At 43.0% G+C, this 25,594-nt stretch overlaps 1 protein-coding gene across 1 annotated transcript in view; it reads right to left on the reverse strand.

Annotated features, from left to right (window-relative positions):
- The window catches only part of SYT12 (synaptotagmin 12), a 63,559-nt gene extending 38,945 nt beyond the window's left edge, over positions 1-24,614 (reverse strand). The window contains exons 1-3 of the mRNA XM_079991354.1: positions 24,260-24,614; positions 23,664-23,782; positions 18,415-18,534 (exon numbers count right to left, since the gene is read on the reverse strand). The gene's annotated coding sequence lies outside the window, so the exon portion shown is untranslated. The remainder of the gene's footprint in view (positions 1-18,414; positions 18,535-23,663; positions 23,783-24,259) is intronic.
- Between the last annotated feature and the right edge of the window lie 980 nt (positions 24,615-25,594).

Raw genomic sequence — 25,594 nt, forward strand, 5'->3', positions numbered from 1 at the left:
AATTGATTTTTAAAGATGAACATGGAAGAACTTTGGCAATTGAGATACAAATCCAAGGAGAAAAACTTTTGATAGTTGGTATTTATGCACCAAATGAAGGGAAGGCAGAATCTTACAAGAAATTGCATGAGACATTAACGGATTATTTGGATTATAAGGTGATTTTACTAGGAGATATGAATGGCGTCGTCTCTACAAACATGGATAAAGCACAAAGACAGGTGGTCTCTAAGGATGGGAGACTACCTAAGACCTTCTTTGAAAGGACTGAAAATATGGACTTGATTGATATCTGGAGAACAAGAAACCCTCTTGAGAGAGAGGGAACATTCTTTTCAGAGGCACAAATGACATGGACAAGAATAGACCAAATATGGATTACTAGTGGAATGGCTCCAAGGATAAAAAAGGTGGAAATCTGCCCAAAGACATGCTCCGACCATAACGCAGTGAAGATGGAAATGAAACTAACAACAGCTGGATCTTTCAGATGGAGAATGAATGACACCCTATTCAGAGAGGTGGAGATTTACAAAAAGGCCCAAAAAACTTTGAAGGACTACTTTGAGATAAATCTGAGGACAGAGGTGGAGAAAAGAGTGATTTGGGACGCAAGTAAGGCCGTGATGCGAGGTTTTCTGATACAACAGAACTCTTTAAAGAGAAAGAAACAAAATGAAAGGAAGGACAAAATTTTGGAAAAAATAAAAGAAGGAGAAAAGAAATTGAGGTCAAAACCAAAGTCTCATGAAATCCTGAGAGAAATTAAATTCTATCAAATGCAATATATGGAATTGATGAACCAGGAGATAGAATGGAAAATTAAGCAAATGAGACAGAGGACATTTGAATCAGCGGATAAATGTGGGAAACTTCTAGCATGGCAATTGAAGAAGAGACAGAAACTAAATACAGTCACAAACCTGGAGGTGGATGGAAAGAACATTTTTAAACCAAATGAGATTAGTAATTGTTTTCAGAGTTATTTCAGGAGATTATATGCACAAGGGCCGGAAAATGAAGGAGATATGGAAGATTTTCTTAAGAAATATGGATTACAAAAAATTTTGCAACAAAGTATGTTGATTTTAAATGAGAAAATAACAGACCAAGAAGTGGAGGGTGCCATTCAAAACATGCAACTAGGGAAATCTCCAGGACCAGATGGACTAACCTCCAGATATTATAAAGCATTGAAAGAATGGTTAATACAGCCGCTTAAGGAGGTTTGTAATGAAATATTAGAGGGGAAAAAGGCACCTGAATCGTGGAAAGAAGCTTTTATCACACTTATACCAAAGACTGAAACTGAAAAAAACCAGATCAAGAACTACCGCCCTATATCATTACTTAATGTGGATTACAAAATATTTGCTGACATTTTAGCAAAAAGACTGAAGAGGGTGTTAATGGAGGAGATTCATAAGGACCAGGCAGGCTTTCTCCCAGGAAGACACTTATCAGATAATGTAAGGAACATAATTGATATTATGGAACTGCTAACTGTAAATATTAACACGAAGGCAGTCCTGATTTTTGTGGACGCGGAGAAAGCCTTTGATAATATCTCTTGGAAGTTCATGAAGAAGAATCTCCATGGGATGGGGGTAGGCCAAAGGTTTGAAAATGGTATAAGTGCAATATATTCTGAACAAAAGGCTAAGTTAATAGTAAACAATGTGGTTACTGACGAACTTTCCATAGAAAAAGGGACACGGCAGGGGTGCCTGATATCCCCATTACTTTTTATATCAGTCCTGGAGGTTTTGTTGAACATGATCAGGGGGGACCAGCTGGTAAAAGGAGTTCAGGTCGGAGCTAAACACTATAAATTGAAGGCATTTGCAGATGACCTAGTATTGACTTTACAAGAGCCAGACACTAGTACGAAAAGAGTTTTAGAGTTAATTCAATTTTTTGGTCAGGTGGCAGGATTTAAGTTGAACAAACTAAAAACTAAAGTTCTGGAAAAAAACTTAACAAATGTTGAAAGATAGAGATTCCAAAATGAAACTGGGTTAGCGGTGGTAAAGAAAGTAAAATACTTGGGGATTAATATGACATCTAAAAATGTGAACTTATTTAAAGACAATTATGATAAATATTGGACAGAGGTAAAGAAAGATCTAGAAATATGGTCGAATTTGAAGCTTTCCTTGTTAGGCCGAATTGCAGCGATCAAAATGAATGTATTGCCTAGAATGTTATTTTTGTTTCAGACATTACAAATTGTGGACAAACTAGATTGTTTCAAGAAGTGGCAGAAAGATATATCTAAATTTATCTGGCAGGGCAAAAAGCCCAGAATAAAACTTAAGATACTTACTGATGCAAAAGAAAGAGGGGGGTTTGCCCTGCCGGATTTGAGACTGTACTATGAATCGGCAGCTTTCTGCTGGTTGAAAGATTGGCTACTTCTTGAGAATGCAGATATTCTGGATCTGGAAGGATTTGATAACAGGTTTGGTTGGCATGCATATTTATGGTATGACAAGGTTAAAGCTCACAAGGGTTTCAAAAACCATATTGTTAGGAAAGCATTATATAATGTTTGGATTCGGTACAAGGATTTGTTGGAAAATAAAACCCCTAGGTGGTTATCACCTATGGAGGCTAAGGAGGTGAAGAAACTTAACATGGAATCCAAATGGCCGAAATATTCTGAAATTTTAGAACAAGAAAGTGGTGAATTTAAACTACAGAGTTTTGAGAAATTAAAGCCCAAGGTGCGAGATTGGCTCCATTATTACCAAATAATGGAAACCTTTAAACAAGACAGGAAAATTGGCTTCCAGGTGGAGAAATCGAAATTGGAAACAGAACTGTTAGAACCCAATACTAAGAATGTATCAAGAATGTACAATTTGTTGCTGAAGTGGAATACAATAGATGAGACAGTTAAATCAGCCATGATTAAATGGGCACAGGACATTGGTCATGACATTATGTTTGCTGACTGGGAACAGTTATGGACCACCGGTATTAAATTCACGGCATGTAATGCCCTAAGAGAAAACATTATGAAAATGATCTACAGGTGGTACATGACCCCAGTCAAACTTGCGAAGATTTATCATCTGCCCAATAATAAATGTTGGAAATGTAATGAGACTGAAGGTACCTTCTTTCACCTTTGGTGGACCTGCCCAAAGATTAAAGCCTTTTGGGAAATGATCTATAATGAAATTAAGAAGGTACTTAAATGTACTTTTCATAAGAAACCAGAGGCATTTCTCTTGGGCATGGTCGGCCAATTGGTGTCAAGGAAGGATAGGACTTTTTTTATGTACGCCACTACAGCAGCAAGGATCCTTCTAGCAAAGTATTGGAAGACACAAGAACTCCCCACACTGGAAGAATGGCAGACGAAAGTGATTGACTTTATGGGATTGGCAGAAATGACTGGCAGAATCCGCGACCAAGAGAAAGAGACGGTGGAGGAAGATTGGAAGAAATTTAAAGCTTATCTTAAGAACTGTTATAATATTGATGAGTGTTAAAATGTCAAGGGGAAGGAAGATGCAGAATTACAGCCGAAAATGTTTGATGATTTAAGGTGAATTTGAGAAAGATAACAAATTTAAATTTAATTGGCTAAAATGGTTGCTGAAAAATGGTAAAATAAGGATGTAAAAAGGGTGAGGTATGGGGAAGTCCGAGAAAGGAGGCTTATGAAAATGAGGTTAAGAACTTATATTTGTGTGTTTGTTTGTATTTGTTGATGTTTTTATGTTGTTGTGGTTGTTTTGTTTTAAAACTGGAAAATTAATAAAAATTATTATAAAAAAAAAACATTGGGCCACATTTAGAAACCATAATCACCTACATTTTTTGCCACAAAACTTTTCATCCTCAGAGTTGTCATAATTCAAATTAACGTATTTTTCCATGTATAAGACTAAATTTCCCCCCTAAAAAATAATGTAAAAAATCAGGGGGCGTCTTATACATGGATACATCTTCCCCCATTTTCTTAAATCTGAGTCCCCCAAAATAGGGGGCATCTTATACATGGGGGCGTCTTATAGACGGAAAAATATGGTACATTACATTGATTCTGCTACAGAATAATATAGAAGTACTGTACTAGTCAAATGGATTACAATGGGCTGACAAGCAAAAGCCAGATTAAGCACACAACAGCAACCTTCACAACACAGCAAGAAAGCAGGCACTTCTCCTTTCACACAGTTAAAGAGGGAGGGTGTATTCTGTTTTAAAGACTCCCTGGCTGCTTAGGTTGCACATTTTTAGGACAGTAACTACGTTTTTCTTAATGGAGCAAGCAGCAATGTAATGTAGGAAAAAGGGATGTATTTTTTAAAAACCCTCCATTCTTTCAGTCCCAATCTGACTTGGGTTCCTGCCCACAGCTCTCCTCCCTTAATTAAGGGATAAAATAGATGATCAATGTATCTCTGTCCCATCTATTTTGGCCCTTAGCAATGTGGTCTTATAGCTCATTCAATGCAGCCTTTGGCTTCTGCAGGACTTCTGCCATGCTAACATCTTATCACCAGCACATTTGCCTGTCAACTGGATACAACCTATTGGGGAACAGGATAATCTAATTTGCACTGGTGATATCAGCCTAAGTTTCCTAAGTTTCAAACATGTTTAGACTTTGTTTTTATGCTCCTAGCTTTAATAAGCAATAATTGGAACCTTTGAATAAAAAATACAAATAAATACCAGCATTTTTATTATTTCAGTTATCCTTCTATAGTTCTGGCAGATCAGCTCTCTGGCCCCTCCCCACCCCAATTAGGATTTTTAGTTCGGTTTAGCCATTTCTCCCTTCCCTGCCTTGTTCAAATTCAACAACAATATTTCTAACAGTCTTGCTGTTCAGTTTGTACTTGCTATTTCCCCATCACTCGCCTCATTTTCTGTGTACAAATGATCCTGTGTTGGATAATATATGGACAAATAATTTAATATGGAACTGGCCTTATTGAGAGGTCACTGCAAAATAAAAAGATGATGCCAGAGCTGAGGAAAGGACTCCTCCAACTGTTTATTATCGCTACTGCTCAGAGCCTACAGGAACAGTCTCCCAAGGTACATGGGCACTGTATTGCTATGTTTAGCCAGAAATTCATTTCCATGCAATAAATAACAATAAAAAATTGGTGCCCCATGAAATTTGCAAAGGGGAAGGATGAACTGTGCAGGAAATCCCTCTTCTCAGTGTCCACTTTCAGGGGGGAAGAGAGACCCCCCCTCAGCCACACTTTGCTTACAAAAGAAAAGCACTGAAGCCCAGAGAGTGCATGCCAAAGGGTGCTCTCTGAGCCCAATTTCACCCTTCGGGATCAAAGGTGAAATAAGAAATAATACACTGGAGAAAGGAAGGCTCAGGCACCTTCAATGAATCAACCTATGCAGGGAAAGTGACTGCAGCCCATTTCTGTTGACTGAGCACCTCACTTCCCTCAATCAACACTATTCAATCTCCATTCCTACTCAGAAGATCTTGGGCACTACTCTCCTCTGTCAAGGTTATTCACCAGGGGCAAACAGAAAAGTGATGACCAAGGTGGTTGGTTAGTTTTTGGGGGGAGGGAGGGGGTAGAGGGAGAGCCAAGGGGAATTTCAACCCCTCCAGTATTTTCCTGGTCATTTAAAAAGACCCTCTCTTACCCACCTCCATAAGCATTGGGGGGTGGGGGTGGAGAATAATGTTGCTCCTCCTGTTTGTTTGTTTGTTTGTTTATTATAAGGCTTTGAAAAGACTCTTCCACTCAATGCACCCCACAGGTGGCCTAATGAATATTTAGAATATTTGCACCCCTGCCTCTCAGTCATGATTTTCATGTCCAAGGTGGCTTACAATACAGTTAACAAGCTAACTGAAAAGCCACATTTTTAAAACAACTGTTGAATGTGAGAAGGGTCAGCAACTGGAGCAGATTCTGTGTGTGTTGCTCATGCCACTGCACTGCTTTTTTTTTTTTTTTTTGCTTTTTTTAAAAAAGGCTAGAGACAGTAGGTTAAAATAAAGAGCATTTGAACCAGCATCTTCCTGTCTAAAAAAAGTACCCATATCCCAGAATCCTCTGCAAAGCCATCTTCACACAGCAGGGACCACAGAACTTGCCTGGTCACAAGCATGCAGTGAGATGTCGAAACTAGCAGACTGAGATGGAGAAGCAAAATCGATGGAACAGAATTCCTAATCATATAAAAGCAAAAAACAAAGCAACCCAAAGATCAGTCAAGCACTTCACAGTTCATTTTGCTTGTCAACAGTAAGGCACCCATATATTTTGAAGAGTAAACAGAAAACAAAACCAGAATAACCATTGCCATTCCTGTTGCCTAAATGAAATATTAAACAATACTATTTTCATCAAACCCCAACTTGGTTTTTCATAGAAAAGTGTCATTTATGGACTGGTTCACACGTGCATGCATATACTGTAACTTTATTCAACTGAAAAGCATTGGGCTAGATCTATACCACACTAGTTGAACTTAGTTACCAATGAAATCAATGAGACTTCAGTCATGACTGACTTGTCCTATTGATTTCAATGGGGCCTATATGCAACTAACTTATAATGCAATCCTAACCATACCTATTCAAAAGTAAGTCCTATTGAATTCATTGGCGCTTACTTTCAGGTAAGTGGCGTTAGAACTGCAACCAATTGTGTCTGAAGTGAGGTGAAGTGACATGGAAGTTGCGTCTCTGCTCTTTGATCTGTGGTAATGCATTCACACATGCAAGGCAAGTAAGCCATCAACTGATAAACATACATCTGCACTGATTTGAAACCTTTTAAAAAAAAAAAAAAAAAAAACCTACCCAGGAAGTGGGACATTCTTAATAAAGGCAAAACCTGAAGGTAAGAGACATAATCCTAAAAAAACTACAGAAAAAGTCAAGTAGCAAAGATTCTGAGAGTCCAAGGCACTGGGTGATATCTTCCGTTGAAACTGGCAGAATCTGAGACCAGGGAGAAGAGTCGGTGGAAGAAGATTGGAAGAAATTTAAAATTTACTTACAGAAATATTGTAAAATTTTTGAATGTTAATGGCATTGAAATGAACTGAAGGGGTTCTAGCAACGAGGTTAAAAATAAGATTGGATGGATAATTATAAGTTACATGAGAAGGTTAGACAAATAAATTGGATATGAATTTGCTGAATTAATTTTCAACAGGGATACAAAAAAGGGAGATGTGAGGAAGTCAAGAAAATAAGTGAATCAAAGATGAGAAGTAAAAAGAGGGACTTTTGTGTTTTTTTCTTTTCTTTTTTGAAACTATTTTTTCTTTTTTCTTATGTATTTTATAATTTTGTATTTTTGTGTATTTGTTTTCCTTTTTCATGTTTGTTGTCTTTTCTAAAACTTAATAAAAATATTTAATAAAAAAAAGAGATATCTTCCGTTGAAAGCCTTTGTCGCTCTCAGCAGCAGAGAAAACTACTCACCTGCCATGAGCTTTACCATTCACAATTTTAGAGAGTGCTCTTGGTGAGCCCAACTAGCTGAAAAGCTCACTTTGTGTAATCTCAGCACCCTGCACAAATCTAACTGTACAGGAGTCCATAATCTTCAGAGATGAGGGCTTTCAAGGGAGGACAATACCTGGATCATTTATTGTATTTGGTATTCTGACTTATTCTGTATCTTCTTTAGGATGCTTTTTTATTTTGGAGTTGTTTGTAGATTCAGAAACAAACCTTTTAATCACTGGGCACTATATACATCCCCCCAACATATGATGGATATTTAATTTTGGTGTATAAGAGTAACACGGGGTGTGTGTGTGGAGGCATTCTTTGACATGTTCTGGGGGTAAGCTTAATTTAATACATTAGTTATACATAACACAATAGGTATAATATGCACACTAGTGCCAGCCTTCCAGACAAATCATGAGCAATCACTAGAACTGTCCTTGGTACTGAACAGCGTTCCAGCCTAAGCTTGAGCTGTCAAAAAATACTAAACAAGGATAATGAAGAATTTGACTTATTCTGATCCACTTACTTGATGAAATAATTAGGTACTGGCCTTTCCAATAAGTCTTTAGGCCAATCCATTATTCATCACCCTAAACTGAAACTAAGCCTGAAGCTCTATTATACAAAGCCTGAAATGTTGTACAGGCTTTCCTGGGAGTAAGTCCCATATGTTCCAAGTAAATATGCATATGATTGCACTGCATGCCTGGCTGGATGTAACAGCCATCTGCTTACATTCATCTTTGGTTACTCTGACCCATTCCTCCCCTCTCTCTATTGGCTTGTTATCCATACTTTTCTCTTTTCTAATATTGGAAGCTCCTTGAGACAGGGATCTGTCTTTTGCTAATTTTACTCAGCAAAATGCAACATTGCGCTTCAACCACAATGGTAAGCAAAAGGCAAGAATCGAGTTTATAAATGTAATTATGCAAACTATTCCCCTAACCTCAAGATTGTGTACTTTGAGATTCCAATCCCAAATGGCCTGAAACTCTGTGCTGCCACAGAATGGTTACAAGATGAGCCTGAGACATGATTCAATCAGCAAAATAAATAAAGGCAGTGAGTAAACACCAGCAAGAGAATGACCTAAACACATTCTTGTCATTTGTAACCTGAGTAGGGTTGGCATCTGGGAGGGTTTTGAGCTACACTTCAATGCAAGACAACAGGCAATTTAAAAAATGTTGCACTTAATTAGATTTATAGCCTAGCCAGGCTCAAAAGATAAGTGCTTTTGTTCTCTTTCATCCTAAAAAAAAAGGCCAAAAAACGCATAAGCTCACAACCATACTTCTGGAAAACAGATAGGAAACATTCCTAAAGAAATTTCCTCAAACGAGGCTGAGAAGAAATGCAGATTTCCCAAATCCAACACCCTCATCATTTGAGACATATAGAGGTTGAGGAAGAGAGCAGGACAAGGTGGGTGTACCCAAGGACTGTCAAAAAACCTTTTCTCTGGTCACAACATTGACAGAAGACACAGGGCAGCCAAGCTATGCAACTCTTGAAGTCCCTGTGTTGCTGGGATTTACTGTGTCTGTGTGTGTGTGTGTGTGTGTGGTGCAATGACCCTTAAGGTGTCAGTGCACTAATTCAGATCTATGCAACATGCCCAAAATGCTTGGGAAAATTATTCCCATTCTAGTGCTACTAGCTTGCTATGAGGACAAAAGCCTTCAAGTCTCTATTCAGAGTACCTGGGATGAAAACAAAGCTGAAAAAGATGTGGAAAGGACAGAGAAGGACCTGGAGGAAATGTCAACCTCCTATGCTTTCATTTCCACTGAACAGCTGCTTGCATTTCCAAGTTTACCTTTGCAGCCCTATTCTTTGAAACAGATGCAAAGGGGGTCAGACTTTTCAAAAGGAGAAGGACAGATTTTCAGTCAGTGAGGAAAAGGCTAGCATAGCTCCTTGAACATTTTAAAGGCCTATGCTTGTCTACTTCTCTGTTGCATACCTCAAATCCACATTTTTAGTGGGCTAAGCTAACTTTTTTCTGCATTCACTTGGGGGTAAACTCTGGGAGGGTGGGAATGCTGAGTGTGGGTGGGATCAGAGTCAAAAATAGGCACAGCCGTCCCTCTCTCTTTCTGCAACCCCTCTCTACTTCTCTGGGGGAGGACAGATCCCTCTTGCCAGAGGTATGACGTGATCACTTACTTGGAGAGCTTTTAAAATTAGGCCAATAGCTGCACATAATTATGTTTGGGGCCATGAGCAGCCCATCCCACTCAACAGTTAAGGGGTAGAGCACAGGCGTTGAATGCTGGACACTCTAGTTTCAACGCCAAGCATTTCAAGTTAAAGTGATCTTCAAGATTTCAAGATTGTTCACAGCCCTTTGCGCCAAGGTTTAGCATTGTATCCAACTAAATCTTACTCAGAGTAGACCCACTGAAATTAACGGGGCAACTAACTTAGGTTCTACTCTGAGTAGGAGAGGTGCCAGCCAGAGCTGACAGTACTGAGTTAGACTGGCCAGTGATCTAACTCATTGTAAGACAGAGTCATATGCTTGTGTATCAAAGAAGAAATGTTTCCCAGTTTGCTGTTTCAAGATCTGCTGGATCTCTCGGTGGCTTTTGATACCATCGACCATAACATCCTTCTGTCTAGAGGGGCTGGGAGCACTGTTATACAGTGGTTCCGCTCCTTCCTCCTGGGCCGTGTTCAGAAAGTGGTGGTGGGGGATGAGTGTTCAGACCCCTGGGCTCTCACTTGTGGGTGCCTCAGGGTTCCGTCCTCTCCCCCATGCTTTTTAACATCTACATGCAGCCGCTGGGGGGGGGTCATCAGGGGGTTTGGGCTGGGTGTCCATCAATATGCAGATGATACCCAGCTCTACCTCTCTTTCAAATCAGAACCAGTGAAGGCGGTGAAGGTCCTGTGTGAGTGTCTGGAGGCAGTTGGAGGATGGATGGCGGCTAACAGATTGAGGTTGAATCCTGACAAGACAGAAGTACTGTTTCTGGGGGACAGGAGGCAGGCAGGTGTGGAGGATTCCCTGGTCCTGAATGGGGTAACTGTGCCCCTGAAGGACCAGGTATGCAGCCTGGGAGTGATTTTGGACTCGCAGCTGTCCATGGAGGCGCAGGTCAATTCTGTGTCCAGGGCAGCTGTTTACCAGCTTCATCTGGCACAGAGGCTGAGACCCTATCTGCCCGCGGACTGTCTTGCCAGAGTGATGCATGCTCTGATTATCTCTCGCTTGGACTACTGCAATGCGCTCTATGTGGGACTACCTTTGAAGGTGACCTGGAAACTACAACTAATCCAGAATGCGGAAGCTAGACTGGTGAAGCTGCCCAGAGTGGCTGGGAAAACCTAGCCAGATGGGGGCAGGGTATAAATAATATATTATTATATTATTATTATTATTATTATTATTATTATTATTATTATTATTATTATTACTATTATTATTATTATTCCTGCCAGAGGACTTTCACTTCTAGCTCCCCTGCGGAGATCATGGAGTTGCCACAGAAGTACATAACCCGGAGCAAGATTATTTAATACTTCCAATGTGTCTCACCAGTAGTTTCACCAAGGCACCGGTGGAGTCACAGAAGGCTGATGAAAATCTAATGAAGACAAAGGTGATTGGAGACAGATTCTCATTAGTTTTCTTTATGAGCTGCTACAGACGGGAGAGTGGTGACAGGCAGGGCTAAACGAAGCCAAGGAAATCACATTCCGTTTGCACAAAAGAAATAATATTGCAAAATGGGATGGCAAGAATAAACAATCATAGGAAGAACAAAGACTTCCTGGAACAAAGGAGCAGCTGAGGAAATGAGAAGGACAGCCTTGATCAAAACATACATTAATCAGCAGATTAATCAACTTCTCAACAGGAACAAATCAATGGAGGTAAATCTTAATTGGCGGGCTGAGATGGAAGGCCAGTGCTGGATCATATTGTTAAGGTGTTCTGACTCTGCTATGTTGTTATAACAAGAAATGAAAAGAAAACTGAACAGCATTTCCTTCTAGCAATATGTGTTCACTTTGGTTAATTAAATTGTTAACTTAACTCGAGACATATTATTTGATATCCTTCCCCCTAAAAAAGAAAATCCCTGTACTGAGGACTAATCTATGGAAGGAATCTTCCACATTTTAAATAGAAAAAAGGCCTAACCCGAGGGCACCTTATGGACTAATATACCTCCTACTCCCAATACTGAAAGTTTTTTTCTATGTCCTGCTGCCAACTAAGGCTTGGTGACTGGGCATGTGTGATACCACTAAACCCTCAGCTGAGCAGAGGTTTCAATCAGCTCTCTGCAAGGATTTGCTTTGCCAACGTGTTCTCTGCAGGGAACATGCTGGTGAAGCAACACCCAGCAGGATTGAGTGCTCTGCCTCTTACTGGATGTTGAAACCCTGCTGTAATATAGGTTTATCTTTTTAGAGTCATCCAGGAAAACATTTTACAGTGGCTATAAACATGTTAGAGGGAGACTCTTTACTCACTTATATTGGCCTGTAGCTTCATTGACTCTGCAACTGTTAACTCCTGATCTACAGTGAAAGAGGACTGGAAATTGTTGTTTTACTAAAGGAAGATGCTGAGGGTTTCCTTTGCCCTCCAGCATGGCGATCTTCTTGTTCCTCTTTCCTTGTAGCAGTAGACAGTCTGACTTAATGACAGACATCCTCCTTAGCCAGTAAAAGCAAGTCCTTTCCCTGGCTGCTGCCCCAGAGCTGGAACTACTGCAGAGTTTGTGCAAGGCTTTGAGCAGAGAGAAGGAGGAATATGTGGGTGGAAGTACCTCAGCTTCTGACCAGCTCAAGTTAGGGCAGATGTGCTTCTCTGACATCCTCCCCTCTGCTCAGAGCCTCTTATGCACATTCTAAATCAAGGGGGTGAGACATCCAGCCCAATCGTGGCCTGAAAGGCAGGGGTGCAATATGACCCATGAGGCCATTTCCCTCACAACATGCTCACCTAACCCATCAGCTGATGTCAAAAAACAAACAAACACAGCACAAGTATGTTGCAAGGAAAATGGAAACCGGGTCAGCTGCGGCGCGGGAAAGAGGGCGGTCCTCGGTCGCGCCAGACCTAAGTAGGTGAGGCACGCCCCCCGCGCCCGCCGAATGGCTGGCATGGGGTATGACGCGGCCGAGGATTCCCTACTATCGCGTGGGGCTGAAGCCAGCCCCTGCGAGTGTGGGGAGGGGCGTGAAGCCCACAACCCCACCTCCTCCCTAGCTCAGAAGTGGATATGTGGATCAAATTATGTCCATGTGCTTGGTGCCACCTGAAGTTAGCCACCCATGATTTGGAGGCAATTGAGTATTTTATAGAACAGGGGTATTCTACTCAATGTGAAGAGCTAGACCAGTTGACCCCTCAGGGGTTTCATATAAGTCATGGGACGGGGAAACTTTTTCAGCCCAAGGGCCGCTTTCCCTTCTGGGCAACCTTCTGAGGGCCACATGCCCACTGGCCAGAGGCAAAGGTGAGAAGAGCAACAAACGTAATCCTTACCTTTATACAGTGTGCTAGTTTCTACACACAATCACACACCCTTCTCTCCTCCACTCAGAAGAGCAAGAAACATTAAGAGTTCAAAGGCACATGCCAGCTAGGCAAAAAAACAGGTGGTGTAAGGCAATAGCCAGTGGAGGGTACAGCCTCTGTAAGGTTCCAAGGGCCAGGAGAAGAGGCATGAAGGGCCGCATTAAGCCCCCAACTCTGAAGTCCCCCACTCCTGTTTAGCCCAACCTGTTTTGAATGTCAAAATTCAACTTTAACACATTGTGAAAATGAAAGAGTTCTCTGAAGCATATACAATGGAAACTTCTCTCACCATGAGGGAAACCACGCTAACTCATTGCGGGGAATCTATAGCCTTCCAGATTTTGGTGGACTACAACTACCAGCATCTGAGACTATTTGCCATGCTGGCTAGGGATTATGGGAAATGGAATCCAACATCTGGAGGGCCACAAGTTCCTGTCACAGACATTGGGTTTTGGGGAGGAGATATTCCAGATCTGGCAGCATACTTTCCTCCTACCACTGGTGCAGAGAACACAAACCTGATATGTAACAAGCAGCAAAATTGTGGCGGAGAAAGCTGCAATTCCTCAAAAGCCACTTCAAGGTAAGTTTTCCTACATGGCTAAGAAAAGCCAAACCTAGTGGAATCCCACATCTTAAATCAGCAACACAGAAGAATTATTGGCCTAATATACTGAAGGCTAGTTTCCCTGATTAAAGTTTTTTTAAAACAACGACAACAACTTAGGCCTGCATGTGTTCCCAGCTTCTACTGCTTTATAAAGCAACAAATCTAAAAGGAGATGACCTTCATGCATTAGTGTACGAAAATCCAACTGAGTTCCAATGGTGTCAGTCTTTCTCTCACATACCCTTGCATGCATATACCTCCACTTCTAATATACTCACATGCAACCTCTTCCAGTGGCAGGAATCTGAACAAAAAGCCATTTTCTGAACTAATGTCCTGAATAGAAGTTGTCTTTGCAAAAATGGATTCTCAATTATACAGGACAGCATGAGATTTCAGACCCAAATGCAATCAGTCCCGTCTTTCCTTTACCCTTTGATAACCAGAAATATTGGTGTGTTTTAATCCAATATGATCAACTGACAGTGAAGGCTATAGAAAATAGTTGGCCATGGAAGTTGCAGTCTTATTTATGGCAAGTGAGGTGAAATGTAGATTCCATGTGCGGCTCTGTAGGAGGAGGGTGCAACTTAATGCAGCCTCAAAGAACATGGTTTTCAAAGGGGGCTTCCCTAAGAAATGCAGATACTCACTAGAAACGTGTCCTCTCTTCCACCGCTAAGGACAATTGCGATTATTACCATTGTTGTATTTATAATCTATATAGCAGATTATCACTTGCTGCTGATGGCAAGTAAGGTATGGTTGAGAAACTGGAAAATAGTTGGTAGTTCTTTCTTTCAGAAAAACTGAACAGGGGAAAAATGACTTTAAGCAGGTGAGTGGTCTAGTAGCTTTTGAGGGTATTTTTTTCGATGCTATATAGCATCAAATAGGGTGTTAAGCATTGCAATGTATTTCTTAGGAAGACAGTTCTTAAATGTTTTTCGCTTGTATGAAGTACGATCTTATGTTTACTCAAAATAAGCCCCACAGTGTTCAATGGAGTTTACATTATTTACAGTATGGTATGTATTTTTGTGTTTTTATATTGTAAACTGCCCTATGATCCTTGGATGAAGGGTGGTATAGAAATTTAATAAATAAATAAAATACCACCCAAGCAAGTTTGCACTGGATTGAAACTCCTAAACAGGAACAAAGGCAATTTACTAACCAGTGGCGTAGCGTGGGTTGTCAGCACCCGGGGCAAGGCAAGTAATTTGCACCCCCTAACCCGTGGATTTGCGTCCCCTAACCCGTGGATTTGCGCCCCCTAACCCTAACCCCCAGATGTTGCGCCCGGTGCGGCCGGCCCCCCCTGCACCCCCCACGCTACGCCACTGTTACTAACCCAAATCAAATTCCATTGTTGGGGTGCCTTGGGGTAGTAAAATGTCCCAAAGCAAAATCAACGTGTGTGATTTTAAAATGGGCACTTAAATCTGCATTCCTAGATCCTTTTTGGTTTGAATAAACCCTTTAACAAATTTTTACCCCATTTCCCTTTACTGGGATAAAACAGCACCCCTAAATGCAAAATGTAATTGCTCAACATCAAAAAAACGAAGATCATGGCCACTCGTCCCATCACCTCCTGGCAAATAGAAGGGGAAGAAATGGAGCCAGTGAGAGATTTTACTTTCTTGGGCTCCATGATCACTGCAGATGGTGACAGCAGTCACAAAATTAAAAGGCACCTGCTTCTTGGGAGAAAAGTGATTACAAACCAAGACAGCATCTTAAAAAGCAGAGACATCACCTTACCAACAAACGTCCATATAGTTAAAGTGATGGTTTTCCCAGTGGCGATGTATGGAAGTGAGAGCTGGACCATAAAGAAGGCTGATCGCCAAAGAATTGATGCTTTTGAATTATGGTGCTGGAGGAGACTCTTGAGAGTCCCATGGACTGCAAGAAGATCAAACCTATCCATTCTTAAGGAAATCAGCCCTGAGTGCTCATGGGAAGGAGAGATCGTGAAGCTGAGGCGCCCATACTTTGGCCACCACATGAGAAGAGAAGACTCCGTGGAAAAGACCCTGATGTTGGGAAAGATTGAGGGCACAAGAAGAAGGGGACGACAGAGGACGAGATGGTTGGACAGTGTTCTCGAAGCTACGAACATGAGTTTGACCAAATTGCGGAAGGCAGTGGAGGACAGGAGTGCCTGGCGTGCTCTGGTCCACGGGGTCACGAAGAGTCAGACACAACTAAATGACTAAACAACAACAATTGCTTTCTTTAGGATATTTAATGCCCTGGGTTCATTTGTTTTCAGAAAGAAAACTCAATACGTTCCTTATTCCAGACATTCGTTTTTATTTGAATTTTTTTTAGCTCCAATTCTCTACATTAGATGGGCACCCCCACTGCAACTTTTGAGTTTATTTTGGGGGGGACTTATGTCCCAGGAGCATTTTGATTACAGAATGACAAGTGCAAATGGTAAATTTCCAGCAGCCACTAGCATTTGGGGCCATTATTAACTACTGTGGGTGTGGCAATGTCATGGGATGTAGATGGGGTAACAACATCTCCCACCATCCCTGACTGTTAGCCATGTTGGCTGGGGATGATACGAATGGAGTTCAACAACAGATGGAGCACCACAGTTTGCTGGTCAATAATATTGGACCTAAAGAACTATGTGTAACAAGGACTTATGTTCTGTGAATTCTGCACTGGGGTAGGATATTGTCCAACATTGGTCTGAGAAGGTTGGTTTTCTATGGAAAGGTTGAGTGTGTCATTACCATTCTCATCAAAGGTATGTTACACTGCAATAAATTTTAATTTCTGGCATCTTTCGGTAAAGCGGGAAAATTAGCATGACGCCACTTTGGTGACCGTACTTGATTCTGACCGTGTGTTGTATTATTTAACACTAGTGCATGCATTATTATAAAGCCAGTATTACGGCAATGGACAAAGTTTTTTACTTGGACCAGGGAGAACCTAGTTAAGAAACCACTGTTCAGCAATGCAGTTCTCTGGTGACCTTGGGCTAAGCAGTATTTCTCACTTCCACAGGCTTATTAGCAGGGTGAGAAGAGAAAACTTTGTGCCTGCTACTTGCCCTAATAACCTAGCAAGAAGTATGGAATACCATTTGGGGGGTGGGAATTAAATCATTACACTGTTATGGATAAATTGCAAGCCACACTGAAGGCTTGCCAAAAAGGAGGGCTCTAAAATAAATCCTATCCCAACAGAAAATTGTAACGGGGCTTATGGAAGGGAATCCCCTTTCTCCTGTTTAAACATATTTTGTAGAATTTATTTTTTTAAGTGACTGTATCACCTTCTACCTAACAGCTTTTCTGAAATTGTCATCACTGAAGGCTCTTCATTTACACGTGAGCAAAGCATTCCTCGTACAAAGCAATCCATTATTCATGCCATATTACACAGCCTATCTTCTACGACACATGCTCTTTTCTTGGGAAGGTAAGAAATAAAACTAAAGCACTCCAGATGTCCCTACGGTGTGTGTGCACGTGCATGCACACACACATAAGAGACAGGTGTATGAAATGACAGCTTTAATCAGAACATAGGGACAACAGTGGTGAAAGCATCTAAACCCTAACTCTCTTAATAAAGCAATCTTGTAGCTCCGTTCTTCAAAGGCCAAGTGGAGTCAAGATGGTTTGGTTACAGTCATCACAGCCTGTCAGTCATCCTCTCTTCAATCATCCCCATGTCAAAGGTATCATTGGAGGCTTGCAAGTGAGCACATTTTTTGCTCTTGCCACCAACCATGTGAAGAAAGAAACGAACGTACATTAAGAGATAATCACTGGCAGGTCACCCTGAACTAGATCACAAAGCTTTGCAAGCTCTCAACAGTGGTCCCAGCCAGGAGGTGAAAACTTGCAGGAACACACACAAACACCATAAATGAACTGCAATAACAGAAAGCTTTCCTGGGTTCAGAGTGCTTGAATAGACTGAAGCATCGGATGTGAAACACAAAACCACCCACTTAGAAACTGAACTGGAGATTCATTTGTAAGGAACGCAACTAATTGAGATCTGGTTTTGTGGGGGTCTCTCCTCCCGCTCCCAGCCATTCTTTTAATAGAGATGCGCGGGTTCTTTTTTAGACTACGTCTCGTCTTACCCTTGATGCATTTCCCTCCCACGCCTAGACTCTTTCTCAGCAGCTCTGCTCCTCCTCAATACACTTTGGCAGCCCAGCCTCAGTTTTTGCGCCCATTGTTTCCATTGCCATTATTCCGATTTCCCAATCCCATCCCTTTCCATCCAGCAGCTCCCCGTAACCCTAGACTTAATGGCCGGCCGAAAAGCATCTTCCTAGGATAAACTGGAGTTTCTCGGACAGTTCTCCCTTCTTGAAACCCTGGACGGCTCCACGCCGCATGAAGGCACGCTCAACCAAGCAGCCCCGGGGCTACGCACAGGCAACCGAGGCGCAAACTTTGCAAAGATGCCTGGTGACTTTCGTCCCTCTCGTTCTCCGGGATCGGACCACGGATCAAGGCCGCCACGGTGCCATTCTGCAGCACAGTCCCGCTGATCGCACTGAGCGAGCGAGGTTTGCTAGGGATCAAACTAAGGCGCTCCGTTCGGTGCAGAAAAACAGCATGCCACGTTGCATTGCGCCCGCACAGAGACACAAAACTGAGCCTCCTCCCGAGAAAACTGCCTGCTGCCTTTGCCATTCTCTCCCAACAAACCACACTTCCCGCCCGGGCTTACTTCCCAAACGCTGCCGAGTGCTTTGTGTGCAGCAGCAGCGGCGGCGCCACTTACCTCGCCCGGAGTTTGGTGCAGCACTAATGACCTGCAAACTCTGCAGCTCGGCTCGGGCTCCTCAGCAGCAGCGCATCACCAGCATGCTGGTGCTCCTTTCTCTCTTTCTGCCCCGGCGGCCTGAGATGAGAGGCAAAGGAATCAATTCTTCTTGCTGAGCTTCTTTCATGGAGGAGCGGCGGCGGCGCCAGCAGCTTGAGTCACCCCGCCCTCCCCTCTCGTTCTCCAGCTGGAGAAAAAGAAGCCGGTGGCTTCTTTCCAAAAGAGATTGAGCCGAGGGTTGGAATTTGGGCGGGAGAGCTCCCTTCCCACAAGGCGGGAGCTAAGCGAGCGGCGGCAGGATTCACCAAAGCCCGCTGCTCGCCTGACTGCGGGAGCGCCAAGCACCCCTGCAATGCCTGGAGAGGTCGCTCAGCGCGCGCACACACACCCCTCTCGCGCCCTCTCCTTCGGGAGGCAGATCCACGGGGTCAGAGAGGGAAGAGAAGAGAGCGGGGACGAGCAACCCAAGGAAACGCCGGCGCTGCCTGGCCCTCCCGCAGCAAGGAGCCCCACCCCAGCCCCGGTAGAGAAGGGCTTGGCCCAGGCGGAGGCGGCCCCCAAGGAAGGGCACGCCGGGGATGCTCTGGCTGGCGCCGCGCCAAAGCACATGTGCCTCCTCCGAGGCTAGCTGCAGAGGCTGCGAAGTGGGCGACGGGGAGGGCCTTTCTCGGCCCCTTCACCAGCCGGGGAGTGCTCAGTTCCAAGGTCACTTCTGGAAGGCGGGCGAAGAGGGGCAGGTCTCGGGGGCCCGAAGTCCTGGGCTGGGCCTCACGCAGCAGAATGAGCAGGGCGGCCCCAAAATGCAGCAGCAGCAGCAGGCCCGCCTTACCACTTTCCCGCCTAAAAAGATGCGGGTACTCGCAAAGCCCAGGAGGCCCTCTCCTAAGGCAGTTACCAAATTGTGCCACTGAAGTAGGGCTGTATTTCATTTAAGTAAAAAGAGGCGAAGTTGGCTGAGGAAACTATCTGCCAAAATTCCCCTCTTCCAAAGAAAGATAAAACATTCAATGTGCCTTGCCTGGAGACAGCCAAAGAGATGTGCCTGCCCAGTCCATTCCCATTTTTTCTCACACCTGTAGTTGGTGACCCAGACCCAGACCCAGACCCATACTGACTGGACCAAACTTCAGACTTTCCAAATAATTTATGGTTTGTAAGCTGGGAGGTCCCCAGTTCAAATGTTGGCAGACCCCTGGTCTCATTAAGTCCAACCTCATACAAAACCTCTTATGCAATATTGGAATCGATGACACCTTTCTTAAATGGTTGTGGTAAGGATGACTGAGGTGATGTATGTGAAGCACTACCAACTTCACTATAAATGCAACAATAAGACTGCTTCCTGATGGCAACTTCTCATATGGCTGAAAGCCTCCCCAAACGACCCACAGCTGCTCTGATTCTAGCACACAATTCCAGGGAAAGGAATCCCTTGTCTGAAGGTGAGAACAAGATTCTGGGCTTGGATATTGGGCATTTAGGGAAAAGGTTTGTTGCTTGCTCTTGCTAAATAATACTAACAACTAACAGACCAATTTGAGGGACTCTTGGCTAGTCAGTATGGGGCCAGGATTGAGACCCACCCTAAGCATTTACCCCAACATACCTCAAGAGACACCTTATCTGTAATGTATTTCCTACCTGCAAGCAAATGGTGCTTCTGTACTGAGGCCCACATCTGACAACAGGCCTTGTGCTGTGAGGAACACCCTACTTCCCAGTTCATATGTGCAGCAAATAATGGCTCCCCTGTTGATTGCAGGGAAGGCTCTGGGTGACACTAGAACACGGCAAGTGTGGGGCAAGGGAGGCACTAAAGAGAAATATTTCCAAGCCCTTCCCTACATTTGAGGGATGCTCTACAGGACAAACAGGAGAGATATGAAGGTGCTTTCCTGCTTGTCCTTTCCTCTTCTGGGATTCACTTAATGCCAGTTTATGCAATTACCATAATCGTTTTACTGCATGACTTGCAGCCCCTCCAGGTGTCCTTTTTATTGTGCATTCATAATGATTTGTGCTCACGATGGAATTGAGGTGGTTATATACAATCCTATTGTCAATACTGTTTGCAATTGCATAAGTTGTTGGGGTGGGCATACTGCTTCATTTCCAGTTGTTGCGTGTCCTGTAGCTTCCTTCTGAAATTCATACCACAAATTTCATGCCTTCTTTTGCTTTTGTTGTGCTGTAGGGCAAGAGTGCTGTTTCAGGTGGCAATAATGTGTAATACTGAGGGAAACATTGCAGAAAAGCCAATAAAGAGGAATGATGTGTGGACAGGCTTAGTGTAAATCAATCACTGACACACTATTATTGTGTCAATGACATGTTATAGAATACAACTGCAAAAAACAGTAGACAGTCTAAAGGGGTCCTATACTACTTCAGATTGCAGGGAGAGGTGAGGAGCTTGAATGTTCTCCCTTGTATGTAGAAGTTTCATGTATGTAGAAAAAAAAGTAGCATAGTTCAGCCTAGCCTTTATCATGACCTGCTGTTTTTCTGTGTGCAGTGGTTTTCTCTGCATGGGGAAGCATTCATTGTGGTAGTGGAGTCTACTAGCATTTGTCTTCTCATCTCTTATTCGCAGAATACAGCTGCAGATTTTTTATTTTTCCCTCCTATTGTAATCTATTACAAGTTCATTGCAATAGATAAACTACTCCAGCCCTCTTTAGGCATTATATTTTCAAGTAAGTATAACACACAAGTGGGGAGAGTGGAAATGAGTGTGCTGTCTCCATCCCCATCCATCCTTCATCTGTGGCAAGAAGCCTGCTTTGCTTGTGTAGATACTCCACATGAAAATCAAGGTTTTACATTGCACAGAGAGCTTTTACATCAGTACAGGAAGCTCCCTGGTGCAGAATGCCACATTCCAACTCAAGAGCAACATGGAGCAGAGCTGGTTTGCTGATCTCTTCCCTGTCACATGTTCTACTTAGCCTAGTGCCTGAATAGGACGTTAATCTCTAGTGGGGGAAATAACTACACCTAAACGCAGAGAAGTAGAGGAATGCCTAAGCATAGGAGGGGAATATGACTTTAATGCAGAAGACTCTGCTCCTTAGGAGGTTTGTTGAATACTGCATCTAGAAAAACCAACCTATTTCTCTCATTCTTCCATCTCTTTTGTCCATATGGACATTGCCATTGCATGAGGCAGATTTATGCATTTATTTGTTTGTTTGTTTTTTAAAAATGCTACTTAATATTGAGTTTCTAAGTGGTGTAAAATAGGGATACAGCATACTTAACCATAAGATAAGAAAAACACAATTAAAATGTCTGCTGAAATAAAAAGTATTCACCAAGCAGCAAGAGGTTCAACAGGGAAGGGGGCTGCACCAAGCAGGGAGGGAGTTCCACAGAATCTGTCCTACAATACAGACTGCACAACTCCTGGTGGATGTGAGCCATGCCTTTGAGCATGGAGGAAAACTCAGTGTGACTCACTCATCCATGAAGGCAGGTCTGGGAAAAGCAAGTTGGGGGACACCCCTCCCCCAGTTTAACTGGGTAACTAACTCAGCAGCACAGTCATATGGTGCTGCTTGTAGTTGTGCTGTAGTGTAGTGTAGAAGACATACTGTTAGAAACTACAGTAGTGCCTTCTCAACAAAGGCCAAGTGGGTATGGTATGTGGCGTGGTTTCTGTGGCAACATAGCTGTCATTCCCCAATAAGGATGACCCCATTGTTATGTCATGCATCTTAGTACTGTACTTCAGTTGTTGGCATATATTTATCTTGAGATTTCTGTGAGAGAGTGTGAGATTTCTGTGAAGCTTATAGTATAAGAGGACAGCGCCTCCTCTGAGGACCTTACAAATCTAAAATTCAGCACTGGAGAAGAGGAGGGAGGGTGCTTAGGTTTAGTTACAGGGTAGGTTACAGTTGGGCACAGGAACCAACCAAAGGCTCGATGGAAAAGGTGGGTTGTGAGGAGGTTTGACTCAGACGTTCTGTAATGGATTTTTTTTGCAGTGCAAGGGAGACCGAGTGTGAATGTCCAGGTACCACTTTAGCTAATGGGGCCTCCCACTGCCACCGCATGATTTCTGTTCTCATCCTGAAGCAAAGTTCTTAATCCAAGGTATTATTTCTGGGTTAGTGGAGTCTGTAACCTGAAGCATATGTAACCTGAAGCAGCGCCTAGGACTTGCCGATCGAAAGGTTGGCGGTTCGAATCCCTGCGGCGGGGTGCGCTCCCGCTGCTCGGTCCCAGCGCCTGCCAACCTAGCAGTTCAAAAGCACCTCCGGGTGCAAGTAGATAAATAGGGACCGCTTACCAGCGGGAAGGTAAACGGCGTTTCCGTGTGCGACTCTGGCTCGCCAGAGCAGCGATGTCACGCTGGCCACGTGACCCGGAAGTGTCTCCGGACAGCGCTGGCCCCTGGCCTCTTAAGTGAGATGGGCGCACAACCCCAGAGTCTGTCAAGACTGGCCCGTACGGGCAGGGGTACCTTTACCTTTACCTTTACCTGCCACTGTATTGTTATTTACTGGCTCTTTCCTTTCTTTTTGATAAAAGGAAATGTGAAGTTAGCTGTTATGGTTTTAAACTGTCACTTCCAATTGCTTCTGAGCTAGGTAACTTTAGGGGAAGCACTTGGACTGGAAGAGAGGCCTCCCAAGTGTTGGCCTTCTCTTGGCTATAACCCCCACAGTCCAGTTTTTGTTTACAGCTTAGCTATTTGGTCACTATAGTAACTCCATCATTGATCCTAGTCCATTGTACCCTTCAAACTGAGTGTGGATGAATCATTTTTAGTCCTGACTTGAATTGTATCCAGGCACTTTTGACACCACTGGTCACAGCTGAGCGATCAGCTGCCCCATTCTTCTATCTCCTTATTTTTCCAGGAATTTTAGTCCCACCCTTTTTATATGTATTTTTGGGACATTTCAAAAGGGTAGTATTTATCTGGTAAAAACATTTATCTGGTAAAAAATAAATTGGAAGGGTTTTGGGGGTTTTTGGTCTTAATTGTTTCTTGGTTGTATGACTTGTGGAAAATAACTCCCCCCTCGCAGCCTATGCTGAGAGAAATTGGTAGGCTTTTGTCAGATGTGTGCATCAATATCTATATCTCTCTCTAAAATAAGATAGAAAGAGAGAACACCAGTCAGAATGAAGGACAATCACTTGCTTTTGAGAACAGTGGCTGTATTGGTACCCAAAAAAGTGCTCTGTATACTTACTTGAGAGTAAGCCCATCAGACCCCATACGGCACCTCTAGTTTTGCTCATCATCAGCTCTGGCTTGGCCCACCACTGGTGAAAGGGCCCCTCCAACAGATAACACCTGAGAGAATGTGACCTTCAACAGGAAAAAAGAAAGATTGCTCTAGGTAAAACAGTGAACTTCACCATGTACCTGACCCAGGAGTTCAAGGACTGATAGACTCTCTTCCCTTAGCCACAAGACCGGCTGACTTGTCACACCCACAGCCTTGGCATCCTCTCCTGCAGTGCCCTTGGGCAAGAAGACACACTCTGTGTGGTGGCAACAGTGAAGCAGGAGCTTCTTGTTATTACCAATGCTGCCGGACATCTCCCCTTTATAAATGTTGCTAGGAAGAACTGGATTGGGAAGCTGTTCCTCCTCCTCGTTGTCATCGTCTACTTGCTTGCCTTTTGGGGGTGCAGGTAGAAGGAAATAGCAGGGGTGGGTGTGAGCAAGTGACAATTGTGATGAACCTGCGTGGGCTGTGGGTTCTTGGTGCAGGTGTGAGGCCCATCCACAACCAACCTCTGATGCCAGCTCCGGGCTGTGATGAACTACTGCAGCACTCACCTGGGAACCTGAAGGGGAAAGTGGATTCCTCGTCCACCTCCTACCACGAGATCTCTTGTTCCCTGCTGCTTCTTTACCTTCCTCAATAGGTCTGTCCTCCCTCTTTAGATCCCTGCTCTTTCTGAGCCACGGAACTTCATGCACCCAAAGCAAGAGAAGGGAAAAGGTCTGACCATCTATAAGCACTACCTAGCAGTAAAGACTGCCATTGCTTTTTTCCGGTAAAGCAGGACACTTGATGTCATAATACCTCAGCAAACAGCAGGCTGATACATTGGCCCAGAACCTCTAGGCTAATTTGATTTGTGACAGCTTTAAACTTTTGTCCAGCAATAAAATGTGAGGGCTTTGAATTGCTAGGTTACCATTCCTGATCTTTCTTCTACTAATATGGTGCAGCTGTTCTGTGTTTCTCACCAGCAGTTGTTTACAGTTGTGGCACAGGCCAGAGCATATTTGTGTTGGCTAGTTTCCTTAAAGGAGGTTTTTGTACTGAAGAACCAGCTATTTCTGATATACTTCCGATCCATCTGCTTTGTTTTAAACAATATATCAAATAATAATATAATAGTCTACCATAAACTATGGAGCTCAGTTTAGGAACAATGATATTCTGGCTGCCTCCAAGGTATGAGGAGGGTAAAAAAGGAAACGGGTTGGATCCAGACTGTTAGCTGAACTGAGGTCCCATTGAAATAAATAGAACAAATTGGTCATGACTTATTTTAGTTCACACTGAAATGAATAGGAATTAAATACAATGAACTTTGGATCAAGGCTTAATAGAAGGACTGTCTTATAAAGAGGTAATAAAATTTGCCAAGGATCTTAGTCTACCCTTGTGTACACTTACTTGGAAGGAAACCCCATTGTATAAAATTGGAATTACCTCTGACTAATCTTGAATAGGATTGGGCAGTTAATGCTTCCCACTTTCTCCTTTTATCTTGCCTCTGTCTTTATAACACAGTCATCATCTTTCCTCACCATCTGGACATCAATAAATTAGTGGTTTCAATTAGCTCCATTAAAAAAAAACTAATGTTGCTAACTTATTAAATTCAATAACGTAAAGCTGGTTGAATGGTCACAATTGTTTAAATGAAAGGTTTGTTTGCCAAGCTGTTTCTCTAAATTAGATTTCCATGGCACTTGGCATTTGATTTTTGAGAAACTGTAGCTGTCACTTAGCAAACAGTTCTGATCATCTGACTATATTCACCGTGAAGGCACTTATTAGGTACCGTTCCACACATTCAAAATCTGACTTCTTTTAAACAGAGAGAGCTCATCTTGACTGAAAGCTTAATCCTGAGCACTGATTTTTCTGTCTGT

The sequence above is a fragment of the Podarcis cretensis genome (assembly GCF_951804945.1).
Source record: "Podarcis cretensis genome assembly, chromosome: 1".
Lineage (NCBI taxonomy): Eukaryota > Metazoa > Chordata > Lepidosauria > Squamata > Lacertidae > Podarcis > Podarcis cretensis.